This window comes from Globicephala melas, chromosome 16 (assembly GCF_963455315.2).
Source record: "Globicephala melas chromosome 16, mGloMel1.2, whole genome shotgun sequence".
Taxonomy (NCBI): Eukaryota; Metazoa; Chordata; class Mammalia; order Artiodactyla; family Delphinidae; genus Globicephala; species Globicephala melas.
This window is the reverse complement of record NC_083329.1, coordinates 11284200-11298283: the sequence shown is the minus strand read 5'-3', so window position 1 is coordinate 11298283 and position 14084 is coordinate 11284200.

The following is a 14084-nucleotide window of genomic DNA, read 5'->3' as shown; positions in this document are numbered from 1 at the left end:
AAAATCAGTCGAAGGCCTTAAGACCACTAACAGATTTCTTGGAAAAGAAGACATCCTGCCTCAAGATTGCAGGGTCAGCTGCCGCCCGAGTCTCCAGCCTGGGGACCTAACCCACAGATTCCCCACTTGCCTGTCCCCACAATCGCCAATTCCTTAAAATCTCTTTTAAACACACACACACACACACACATTTTCTGGGGAACCCTGACTGATGATACATACTGTTTACATTCTCACTGGGTCACTGGCTTCTACTTCCCAGACCCCAGTCACCTCTGGGTCTGTGTTTCTGGTACCTACTTTCTCCTGAGCACCAAACTTCTATGCACAGTTGCCTTCAGGGCACACAGGAAAGTGAGCAGTCACTTGATACCCTCCAGGAACCTAGAATCTAAACTCCAGGGTTCCTTCAGCACCATCAGTGCTGTCACAGCACAAGCCGTCCGTGGGGCACAATCCCAGATGCTCACGGAGGCCACCAGCTGGAGGAGCAGCAGAGCCAGGCATCCCAGAGGGCATGGCTGGGGGCAGATGCCACCCTCCTCAGTCCCAGCCCATGGTTGCCATGTGAGGACATGGGTCCAGTGTTGTAAGAGCTTTCCAATTTTCAAGCAAGGCCAGAAATCTGTTTCTGTGAAGTCTCTCAATTTTTAAATATTTTAAAATGTTAAAATCCCCCAGCAGGCCCAACAAAACCCATCTGCATGCCAGATCTGGCCTTCAGCTGCCAATTAGCAAGGCTCAAGTCCAACTGTGCTATAAATACTTAATTCTGTCTTGGTCCCTCCGTCCTTCCCTCTGCCCCTGGGAGTTGAGAGAGCAAGGCCTGTGGCCCAGGTTCTTGGACCACTGTGCCCCGCCTGGGGTGGACCACGTGACCGGGAGAAGTAGCAGCAGAGAGGCAGGGCTCAGCTCCCTGCTCCCCTTCTCTCCATCTTGTTGAAATCCTGCTTTATTCCCCACCGCATCCACGGCTTTCATCCTGCCCCTCAAGACCGCCAGCAGTGCCCTGTGGTGTCTGCTTCAGAGCTGGCCTGCCTGCGAGTTCTCCAGCCCCAACCGCTCTGTGCCAAAGGACTCAGGGGCCGTCTCCTGGCCCCCTCGTGCAAGCACATTCAAGTCCCTCCTCTTTTCCTGGCCTGCGCTCTTCACACACGGTTTAAGGGCAGCGGTTGGGAGTCGGCGCTGGCGTCAGGTAGGCTGAGTCCCAATCCCAGCCTCATCACTCAATGGCTTTGTGACCTTAGGACAGGTTCGCTAACCTTTTTGAGCCTTGGTTTCTCCCTCAGCTAAATGGTGGTAATAAGAGCACCTCACGCTACGTGCCTTAACACATCTAATCCTGGGGACAACAATTTGTCCAACTGAGAACATTGTTTCCACCATCCTTCCCTACACACCACCCAGTGACAAGGAGAAGGGGCCAAGGAACCGTTCCACAGGTCCTTCTGGTCTCCAACCTCAAGATGGTATCTGGGCAGAGTCCAGGGGAGGGGTAATCCAACACATCTCGGTTTCTTCTCTCCCAGCCCTCACCATCCCTCTCTGCAACCCCCCGCTCAGGCCTGGATTATGTCATTTTACAGTGCGTTCCAGGCGGGAATTTTACAGTTGCAAGGAACAGGGAACAGAGACCCCCCTCCCCGCATAAGATCTCAAGCAACAGGGTTTGCTGCAAAGATCTTTGATCACCAGAACCCAGGAAACACCCAGGCCAGGCCTTGAGAGGATCAGAAGCTGAAGGAAGGCTGGGATCCAGAGTGGCCCAGGGTCTGCCATTGGACTCAGCTGCCAGCTCTCCCTGAAGTTGCTCTGCTCTTCTCTACCCAACAACGATTAGGACATAAGAATCAGGGCACGTTATGCCATCAGGGAAGCACTCAAGTTGGCAACTACTGGCCATTCCAATTGCCATGAGATGGAACCTTTGGGGAGAATGACCTCAGCAAAGAGACCAGGAATCAGAGTGGTTCCTGGGAGCTGGAATCTGCTCACAGCTTCTGGAATCTACACACAAGAATATAGAAATGGGGGCTGTAAGAGCTCACTGACCCTTAATGCCCCTGGCAGTTGGTATCTAACAATGGCAGTCACCCTTCAGGGCGCTTCAACCCTATGTATATGGAAGGGTAATGTTTAAGGGGACAGTCCAATTCCAAAACTGAGACACAAAAAGGATGCCCCTTTACACATTTCTAAACAAAATGTAAGCAAAGTCAATCCTAGGTGGTGGGATGTTGAGCCAGACAGAGCATGTGTGAGGACCAGCTCATGACCTAGATCCTTAAAGGCATACATGCCCAGCCTCAGAAAACCCCCCATGCCTTCCTAGCATCCTCCCACTGATACGGGAAGGGTGTGACAGAATAGACAAACTTCCAGCAAAAAGGCCTCGGTTGGGAGTCAGTCACATGGAAATTCACAGTGGACAAGCTCCAGGAGGAATACCTCCAATGTGGCTCTTTATGACCTAGAGATTCTTGGAACTGCTTAGCTTCGAATGACCACGTCAGTGTGGGAATAATGTGAAAAGCTGTGAAATCACACAGCTTTAGGAGACCTTATCACCTTCCTCCTCCTTCCATCCCTCCTAGCGATATAGCTTCTATACACCCAGAACTTCAGTTTACATAGGCTCCTCATGGCCACATGGTCTTTCTTCATATCTGAACCATTTAGCTTCCTCTCCCATTGTTCACTGTTTCATTATCTACATGTCTTTTTCTTTTAAATTCATATACCATACAATGGACCCATTAAAATGTACAATTCAGGGCTTCCCTGGTTTTTGCAGTGGTTAAGAATCCGCCTGCCAATGCAGGGGGCACGGGTTCAATCCCTGGTCCAGGAAGATCCCACATGCCGCGGAGCAGCTAAGCCTGTGCGCCACAACTACTGAGGCCACACGCCTAGAGCCCGTGCTCCACAACAAGAGAAGCCACTGCAATGAGGAGCCTGTGCACCGCAACGAAGAGTAGCCCCCACTCACGGCAACTAGAGAAAGCGCGTGCGCAGCAACGAAGACCCAACACAGCCAATAAATTAATTAATTAAAAAACCAAACAACAACATTAGAACATTTTCATCACCCCCTAAACAAAACTCCACACCCATTAGCATTTACTCTCCATTTCCTCATAACCCTCTCCCCACCCCCAGCCCTTGGTAACCATTAATCTACTTTCTGTCTCTACAGATTTACCTGTTCTGGACATTTCATATAAACGGAAGCATTCAATATTTGATCTTTTGTGACTGGCTTCTTTCACTTAATGTAACGTTTTCAAGGTCATCCACATTGTAGCATGAATCAGGACTTCACTTGTTTTGGTGCTGAAAAACATCTGTTGTGTGGATACACCACACTTTACTTATCCATTCCTCAGTATATGAGTATTTGGGTTGTTTCCACTTTTTGGCTATTATGAATAATGCTGCTATGAAAATCTGTGTGTAAATTTTTGTGTGGACATATGTTTTCATTTCACTTGAGTATATACGCAAGTGAATATACTTGCTGGGTCACATGGTAACTCCTATGTGTAACTTTTTGAGGAACTGCCAGACTGGTTTCCAAAGCGGCTGCACCATTTCTACATTCCCACCAGCAGTGTAGGAAGGTTCCAATTTCTCCACATCTCACTCTTTACATATCTTAGTTAAAATGTTTGAGTATAGATTTGGCTGACAGCTCATCCCTTAGCACCAGGAGATACAGTTCACTGACTAGTCCACAGATTGTCTGCCTTGGGTTGGATATTCAGCCTTGGTCAACTCAGCTAGGGCCAGGGTGATGAAGCAGAGTAACATGTTCAAAGCAAGGCTGCAGAACGCCCATACCTTCAGCACAGTCCGTGGGGAGCAGAAGAGGTTTGAATGACCCAATTCCCTAAAGGCAGAGTGCTTGAGGATGAGACCAGCTTCATCTCAGGACCACACACACCCAGAGGGCAGCTGGCTACAGAAACAAAATGGGATTGCTTTTCTTGGGACTCTAAGCAAGGCAAATTAGGAGACCTTGTAACTAGTTTTATCTGCTTCAACCAATGCTTTGGGGTCCACATACAGTCAGGTCTCTAATTTTTCCAATTAGTTGCTGGGGCACCTGCGTGCCCTCATGGGCAAGAAGCCCCGTGTCTTCATCACAAGGCCTCTCCTTTCCTCCCTGAGTTATCCAAGAACCTCAGGAGGCACTCAGGTCAGTGGGCTCCACCCTGCTGCAGGTACAGAAAGAGAGAACAGGAGGTGAGCCTTTTTCACCAGCTAGTGCCTCAAAGTCACCCCGGTGTTGCCATTGAAAGCAGGCCCTTCCTTTTTGGGTGGACACTTGCTCCTTTTGCAGACACCTGGCCTGGATCCCTAAGGCCACCACCTTGGGGCCACATTCCAGGCTCCAAGTTCATGGCTCTCTTGGATCACACTGATACAGCCAACAGCTGGATCCAGGACTTTCTCCTCAGCCATACCCTGTGCGGGAATCAGCATGTAGTCCCCATGAAGATGCAGCCCAAGCTTGAGACCTAGGAGTAATGGACACGGACCTTTCCAGCTCATTGGATCACAAACTCACACACCTGTTAGCATAAGCCGATTAAACAGTTTACTTAACACAAAGAATATGGCTGCTGAGAGGGGTTCACAGTTCACCTTCCTTCCCAGGTGTGATGCAGAACAGGTGTTTATCACCATAACAAGACTCTTCTGAACACCTTCACCTGAACAAGCGTCTTAGCCAACTTCAACAGAACGCAGCTGAAACAGTCAAGCAATTTTTACCCATGGACCTACCCCTTTGGGCCTCCAGGTATGTCCTCCTGTGAACCTTCGCTAAGCTCCTTGCCGCCCCCCAACAATCTCCCCACCTTCACACCCCACACCCCTGGTCTCCAGTTCAGATTTCTCTCACAGAATTTCCCTTGGGGCCTTTGGTATTCTTTTCTGTCGGCAACCTTTCATCCATCCCAACAGGTTTCCTGTCTTTGAATCTCAGAGAGAAAGGCCTGGGATCTGGAGATTTCGCCCTGGCAAAACTCCTTAACTGTCAGGCAAGTTTATATTCTTTCTTCCTGGCAACCGGATTTACTTATCAGGAGGTATTAAGGGAGAAACGGGCTTCAGCAACCCTTTATAAACAAAGTTGACGTCACTTTCCACTCATGGCAATGAGTGCCTACTTGCACAAAATCTTCATAACTAAAAGAATCTACACGGAGACTCTTGCCTGAATGATGCAAGTTCTAAGATTACTCTGGGTCCGCCCTCCGACACAATCATAATTATGGCATAATTTATAAATTTCTCCCAATAGGTGCCAAGTTGTATTTTTAAAAAATTTAAGATAATTTTGGTGAATTATTGGGTCACAAAGTTCTTTCAGGCAAAAAGAGACAAAATGATCATTAGCCCCTATATATATATATATATATATATATATTTTTTTTTTTTTTTTTTTTTTTTTTTTTGCGATACGCGGGCCTCTCACTGTTGTGGCCTCTCCCGTTGCGGAGCACAGGCTCCAGACGCGCAGGCTCAGCGGCCATGGCTCACGGGCCCAGCCGCTCCGCGGCCTGTGGGATCTTCCCGGACCGGGGCACGAACCCGCGTCCCCTGCATCGGCAGGCAGACTCTCAACCACTGAGCCACCAGGGAAGCCCCCCCAATATATTTTTAAACCCTGAGGGTTTAGAAATACTAAAAATATGGTAACTCTTCCATTTTGTTCATTATATTTCACCCTAACGATCAAGATTTTATAAAATACATAGTTTAAAAATAAAGTAACATTTCATAATAATGAAATAACATTTCATGAAAGGTTTTAAGGATTAAGATTCTTCGAATGATAAGAGAAAAGAGGAAGTAGGAGGTAGGAGGAAGGAGGGAGGAGGGAAGGAAGGAGGGGGTCCCAAGAATAACATTATCAATTAGTACAAAATGTATGGCCGAGACGGTTTATTTTATTATAAATGTGATTTTATTTGTGATACATTGGAATGTGAAGCTCGAAATACTTCTTTAGAGCTAAGGCTTTACCAAAAGCTATTTGAAACTTGGAAATCTCCAGGGAAGTTAATTTATGAGCACAGACTAAAGCTGGCAGCTTCTGGCCTGGGTGGACTGTGGCTATTAAATTAGGCCCTGGGGTCCTGAGATCCTGGCTCTTCATCCCAGCATCCCCAGTAACTCACTGTGTGTATTAGCAAGCCGCTTCCCCTTGGACTCACGAAATACAGCTTCAGTTCCATGATTGCTAACAGAGGACTCAACGCCACAAATAATTAAAATCTGAGGTCAGTGATTTAACTCCATTGAGCGGTAGGGGGCGACTCATGACTGTGCTTTCCATTTTTACCCCAGCCCGAAGAAATCCTTTCCTGCTTTCTCAGGAAGTCATTCTTGTGACGGTGGGCTGCATTTGAGAATGAATTCCTTCTTTCATTATTTTTTTATTTCTTATAATACAAGTGATACACTAACAGAGATCAAGGCCTTCCTTGAAAACCAAGTAAAAAAAGCAAGTACAGGATGTGGTGCTGGTCTAAGATTAGAACACAGCCATGCATTCATTCATGTTTTCATTCCATGAATAAATGAGACACCCCCATTTTCTAAAATTGGGGAGATTTGTGAATCATAAATAATCTAATTCACAATCTGATTAGAATTCTATTCCAGTAATGGAAACTGACCACACCCATTGAGATGAGATGATATGGCCCACTCATATCTTGGTTGGTTTCCTAGCAATGTAAGCCTGACTTTGGGGGGAAAATGCAAATGGTCTTAGCACTTAATGCCAGGCTTATTCTTTCATAAGGAGCAGGGTCAAAATAAAATTTCCTCGTACAAGACAGAGCTATTTTATCCTTGTCTGAGAATGGAAAAATTAATGATGAGTCATGTTTACTTCTTAGATGACTAGTAAGACACCCCACCACCCCACAGCCCTCTCCCGTTGCTCTTGATGGTGGCAGTAATTATGGGAAATCAGAGCACCCATCATCATTCCTGCCACTGGGACTAGAGATGCCCCTCTCCAGGCAAAATGGGCAAGGTATGGGCAGAGAAGAAACTCAGCATCATGGTAAGGCCTAAAGGCTGCCTTTGAAAGACTTGAGAAAAGAGTCAGAAGCAACTTCCTCCCTCTGTGGAAAGCGATGGTTCCATGATGGCAGATCGGCAGATCAACCCTCCTATTGAGAACAGCTAGAAAAGCTGAACAAAACATCAAAGACATGTGTTTGAAGGTGAGCTACCAAGATGGTGAGGATTTGAGGGCCAAGATCCTAGAGAAAGGGTTAACAGAGACGTTAGTTTTGAGATATTTTCCCATTCTTAAGAGGCAGAGAAGTTTCCAGCATCTTACGCTAAGGGGACAAAAATTGGAGCCCAAGGAGGAGGAGCCCAAGTAATCACCTTAGGCTTTCAGCTGGGGCTTCCAAAGGGCTACAGCAAGGAGTGGGGTGAAAATAGAGAAACCCTCGCAAAGATTGAAGTTCAGCTTCCAGTCAGCTCTATTTCTGATTGGCAAGTTTATATTCTTGCAAGGTTTCTCAACCTGAGCGCTATTGTCATTTGGGGGCAGCTAATTCTCTGCTGAGGGGACTGTCCTGTGTCGTAGGATATTTAGCAGCATCCCTGGCCTCTACCCACTAGAGGTGCCAGTAGTACCCCCTCTCCCAAGTTCTGACAACCAGAGCTGCCTCCAGGCATTGCCAGTGTCCCCTGGTGAGCAGAATCACCTCTGGTTTAAAACCAGAGTGTAAGGGTATCTGCCCAGACCCTACTGCCTGCCAGAAGCAAAAATAAATCTTACCATCATCCAGAGCCTCAAATTATATCTGTAAGTTTTCCTACATGATATCCAGCACCTGATAAAAACATCACTTTAAAATAGATGACAAAGTTGACAGACATAAAAACAAATAGACACAACCACAATCATAGCGGGAGATTTTAGGACACATTTCTCAGGAATTGATGGAATAAGCAGGGGAAAAAATCAACAAGATTTGGGCAACAGGGTTAATAAACTGTGAAGAAGGGAGAGTTTCTAGAAGGAAAGAATAGGGCAGCAGGTCCAGTTCCACAACGGTGGGGTGCGGGGGCTGGAGGAAAGGGAGGCATTAGGGGAGATGGACAGAGATGAGGAGAAAAGGAGTGTCTTTGTGGACGCCCTTATTCTGAAGGCCTAATGCTATAAGACCTCTTCACTGTGGGTGGTACAAGGGAACTGCCTAAGTGCAGACATTTCTTTTGTTCCTTCCTCTAAAATCTATACTGGCTGCTCTGTGAGATCTCCCGGCATCTCAGCCCACAACTGTGGCCTCCATCACATTTAGTGATGTTTGTGTTAGCAAAGACTAGTAAGGCAGGCAAAGGAGTGGTAAGCACTTTCTGATCAACTGGGAGTGTGTCTCCAACAGAAGAGAAGCTGAAATTCTCCTCCTCCCGGACCCCTGCCATTGAGGTACCGTTGAATATCACCAGACTTAGAGTCCTATTGTCTGAGAGCAGTTTCCAAATTGGGAGACAGTAGGACTATCTGATTCTTGTTACCACTCTCCCCTCAATATGTTAGCAAGAAGCGCTCCAGGACACAGATGAGGAGCCTGTCCCACCTGGGTTGCACAGGTATTGTTGATACCTGCTATGTGGCAGATGTTATTCTAATTGCTACCATGACACAGAGAGTATAATAAGGCTGGGATACAGAGATGGATGAGACCTATCCTTTGCCTCCAGGGAGCTCCTCCCAGTCTAGCAGGGGTGAGGGCCTGAGCAGCAGCAAAACAAGCAAACCAATAGTTTGAACACGGTGTGCTGAGGCTCTGCATGACGGAACATAGTATGCTAATAAAATGCAGGTGTAATGGGACTCGAGTGGTTCGTGGAGAGAGAGGACAGTAGATATGGGGAAGCTGGTTTAAGCATCTTCTGGGGAGCAGGAATAAAGTGAACAGAAGTCTGCAGGTGGAAAAGTATGAAGTTCATTCAGGGAAATTTTTACTCAATAGTTATCGAGTGCCTACTCTATACCAGGCCTCATGCTAGGAGCTAGATGGATGTCAGCAAGCAAGACTCAGCCCTTCCCTCTAAGTTGCTTAGGGCTGATCCAGTCGGGAAGTTTGAAAAGGAAACAGGTGATTTCTGGGCCTTGCTGGGGAGAAATTCTACAGTGAGCTGCCTGGAGTAGCTGGAGCATGGAATGTATACAAAGAAGTAGTGGGAAATAAATACATCTGTCAGGTTCCCTAGGGGCCATATTACGCCTTAAAACTCAAGGTGAGGCCTTTTTTGCCAAATTTGACTGATAATAGGGAGCTACTGAAGTCTATTGAGCAGAGAATTGGTGTTTTACACATGTGAACTCATTAGGCAAGATGCTGTCTTATCCTCGATCCCTTCACCCGGGCCAAATCAGAGCTCAGGGTGGAATGGACAGCAGCACGTGTGTGATTGATAGGATGGATGTTTAGGCCTGAGTGCAAGCTTGTGGGGCATGGAGGTCCCCTGTCAGTATCCATCCTACTCCCACTGCCTGGGAAGATCAGGTGCCTGGCCTGGTGGAGGGGGAAGGCTCAGCAGCTGACACCCTCAGCGTTTTTCTGGAAAAAAAAATTTTTGTGACACTGACTCCTTATAGCTAGAAAGGACATTAGAGATTTTGGGCACAGCTCTCTCATTTTCAGATGTGGACATCAGTGTCCAGAGAGTTTGGGTGACTTCCCCACAGGTAAGGCAGATCTCAGAATAAACCTGATCACCAATATGGGCCTCTGATGTTGTTGCCTGCTCACTGTTTCCCCTTCTGCTAACAGAAGAACCGCAGTTTTACTTTGGGAAAACTCTGATCCCCCACTATCAGGCCACCTGGCTCAGCTGGGGCCTTTTTCCTTTCTATACCATTTCTCAGGCTTGGCTCATCAGAGCCCCAGCACCAGCTCTGTGGCTTTTGCTGAAGCTATGAGAATCTTTTCCTGGAGAACCTGGAGCTTCCAGGGGTCACTGTGCAGAGAGAACATCCCACAAAACCGTCAATCAGGGGAGAACAAAGCTGAGAGGTGGAGAGAGTGAGACCAAGGTCTGATGACATAGTTTGACCCCTGGATCCAGCCATGCCTGATGGATATTGACTCCTGGACATTTTTTTTTTAATTAATTAATTTATTTATTTACTTTTGGCTGTGTTGGGTCTTTGTTTCCGTGCGAGGGCTTTCTCGAGTTGTGGCAAGTGGGGGCCACTCTTCATCACGGTGCGCGGGCCTCTCACTGTCGCGGCCTTTCTTGTTGCGGAGCACAGGCTCCAGACGCACAGGCTCAGTAGGTGTGGCTCACGGGCCTGGTTGCTCCGCGGCATGTGGGATCTTCCCAGACCAGGGCTCAAACCCGTATCCCCTGCATTGGCAGGCAGATTCTCAACCACTGCGCCACCAGGGAAGCCCGACTCCTGGACTTTTCAGTATGTGAACCAATACATTTTCTTATTTGTTTTGTGCTGTGTTTCATTTGCAAGTGTGTCTGAACTAATACATTCCTGACGTGTGTTCCTTTTTCCTTTTGAGCCACAAATGCTAATCCTTGGGTTTCTCTGGCAGGGTCACTGAGGTCTGTGACACAATTTCTTTCCCCATCTATTATTGCCTTCTGCTGTGGAGACTCTCCAAGCAGGACAGTGATGGCAGCAAGGAGTGAGTGAGGCAGTTAGCCATGGGCCTGCAACATAGAGAGGAGGAACACCTAGGGAGTTCCTTGGTGGTCCAACGGTTAGGACTCAATGCTTTCACTGTCGTGGGCCCGGGTTCAGTCCCTGGTTGGGGAACTAAGATCCCACAAGTGACACATGGTGTGGCCAAAAAATTAAAATAAAATAAAGACTTGAGCCTGCATTTCATTCATCTCAGTGGATTTCTGTAGTAACATCAACGTTAGCAGAAATACAGGCAACTTGTTCAAATGAGAAACTAACCAAGATATAGATAATTCATCATTTTTGTCTCTTGTTTTCAAATTATATGTATAATATGTGTGTGCATGTGTGTGCAGGTATACATATTATACATATATTAATATGTGTGTATATATGTATGTATATATAGATTATACATATATGAGTAAGTGATATATATATATATATACACATATTCTGATTTTAGAAGTAATATACTACTTCCATTGAAGAAAATTCAGAAGGCAAAAAACATATGCAATGAAGAAACTCTTCCATAATGTTAACACCCAGGGAATACTGCTATTGGCATTATGTTATATTTACCTTTACTGTTTTTTCTATACATGTATAATTTACAAAATTATCAGGTTGTATATTCAGTTTTGAGTATTGTTAAATGAAAAAGCAAGCTGTAACATGTAAAAGAATGAACTTAGAACACTCCCTAACACCATACACAAAAATAAACTCAAAATGGATTAAAGACCTAAATGTAAGGCCAGACACTATAAAACTCTTAGAGGAAAACATAGGCAGAACACTCCATGACATAAATCACAACAAGATCCTTTTTTGACCCACCTCTTAGAGAAATGGAAATAAAAACAAAAATAAACAAATGGGACCTAATGAAACTTAAAAGCTTTTGCACAGCAAAGGAAACCATAAACAAGATGAAAAGACAACCCTCAGAATGGGAGAAAATATTTGCAAATGAAGCAACTGACAAAGGATTAATCTCCAAAATTTACAAGCAGCTCATGCAGCTCAATAACAAAAAAACAAACAACCTAATCCAAAAATGGGCAGAAGACCTAAATAGACATTTCTCCAAAGAAGATATATAGATTGCCAACAAACACATGAAAGGATGCTCAACGTCACTAATCATTAGAGAAATGCAAGTCAAAACTACAATGAAGGGCTTCCCTGGTGGCGCAGTGGTTGAGAGTCCCCCTGTCGACGCAGGGGACATGGGTTCGTGCCCCGGTCGGGAAAGATCCCACATGCCGCTGAGCCTGTGCGTCCAGAGCCTGTGCTCTGCAACGGGAGAGGCCACAACAGTGAGAGGCCAGCGTACCACAAAAAAAAAAAAAGAAGAAAGAAAAAGAAAAAGCAAGTTGTAGAAGAGAAGGTGAATGGCAGCTTTTTTGTTGTATTTATGTCTATATCGTATGTTGGTACTCTCAGGTCTGGGAAATATATGTCATACTATTGATATAAATAGATTCTCTCTGGAATTGAAACACAGGAAACTTTTACTTTGTAAGCTCTACATTACTATATTCCCTGAACTTTTTGGAAAAACTATGGGTTTCCCTTTGTTTTTGTTTTTTGGAGATTTTTTTAAAGCATTTTAAAACAATTAATTTATTTATTCTTGGCTGCGTTGGGTTTTGTTGCTGCGAGTGGGCTTTCTCTAGTTGCAGAGAGTGGGGCTACTCTTTGGTGCAGTGCGCAGGCTTCTCATTGTGGTGGCTTCTCTTGTTGTGTAGCATGGGCTTTAGGCACTTGGGCTTCAGTAGTTGTGGTTCAAGGGCTCTAGAGCGCAGGCTCAGTAGTTGTGGCATGCAGGCTTAGTAGTTGTGGCATGCGGGCTCCAGCGCACAGGCTCAGTAGTTGTGGCACACAGGCTTAGTTGCTCCGCGGCATGTGGGTTCTTCCCGGACCAGGGCTCGAATCCGTGTCCTCTGCATTGGCAGGCGGATTCTTAACCACTGTGCCACCATGGAAGTCCCTAAGTGTTTCCTTTGTTATCTAAATAAAGGTAAATAGCAATTTCTTTAGCATTAATTCCTCATTCCTTGTTTAATATCATTTATGCAGCTGAACATTACTTTTTTTTTTTTTTTTTTTTTTTTGCGTTATGCGGGCCTCTCACTGTTGTGGCCCCTCCCGTTGCAGAGCACAGGCTCCGGACGCGCAGGCTTAGTGGCCATGGCTCACGGGCCCAGCCGCTCTGTGGCACGTGGGATATTCCCGGACCAGGGCACGAACCCATGTCCCCTGCATCGGCAGGCGGACTCCCAACCACTGCGCCATCAGGGAAGCCCTGAACATTACTATTTATTTCCCAACTCATCTGCTAAAACCAGTGTTTAAGTGAGCTGTATCAAAACAGCCAGAATATAACCAACTCCATCGTTTTTTTTCCCTTTGGCTGCGCTGCGTGGCTTGTGGGATCTTAGTTCCCTGACCAGGGATTGAACCCGGGTCACCTGTAGTGAAAGCACTGAGTCCTAACCATTGGACCACCAGAGAATTCCAGCCAACTTCATCTCTGAAGCTCTTTATTAGAGCCGGGTGCTGATAAAGTCCAACGGGAAGCAATCACATACAGCAGTCAAATGTTACCAGGCAGTGACTTAGCAAGTCTGTGAGGCATTTGACATGACATATTATACATCGAACCCAAGCTGCTAAAGACCTGATAGAATGACATGGTGGATTAAGACAGAGCACAAAGTCTTTGTGGCTCCTCCCTTACTAGGAAGCATGATCAGTGGGGCAGCTGAGAAGAGACCCACTCTGACCTGGGGAGCACATGCAGGTCAGATGCATCAGTGCCAATGACACTGGGCTCATGGGCTCTGTTTGAGGATGATCTCACCACCCACCTCTTCTGAGACCTTGCTTTATCCATTATCTCAGCTCTCTCGAGTGTCCAACTTCTCTCTCTCTCTCTTGATTTTCCCATCAGCATTAAAATATCCTTAAGTCATTCTCATCACTCTATCCAGTTAGTGCCCCATCTCTCTCCTCCCTTGCAAAACCAAGTTTCTGGAGGGAGTTGTCTACACTCACCACCTCTACTTCCTCACTTCCTGTTTTGCTCAAGTTCCTTTGGAATAGAGACACTTCTGGCTGGTACAAGGGAGCTGCCTCTTGCAGGAACACACTAGAAACCATGTGCAAATCTAGACATAAGACACTGAAACAAAGCTGGTCCCATAGAAACTGGAATAAGAATTGCAAGCCCATCAGGATCAGATGTTCCTCATCTTTCCTCCCTTCCCCTCCACTCTTCTCCCTTCCCCTTTCCTCCTCTCCTCTCTCTCTGTTTCTCTCTGACCATCTCTTCTATTCTCCCCTCTCTCTACTTCTCACCTAGCACCATCCCATAATGACCACT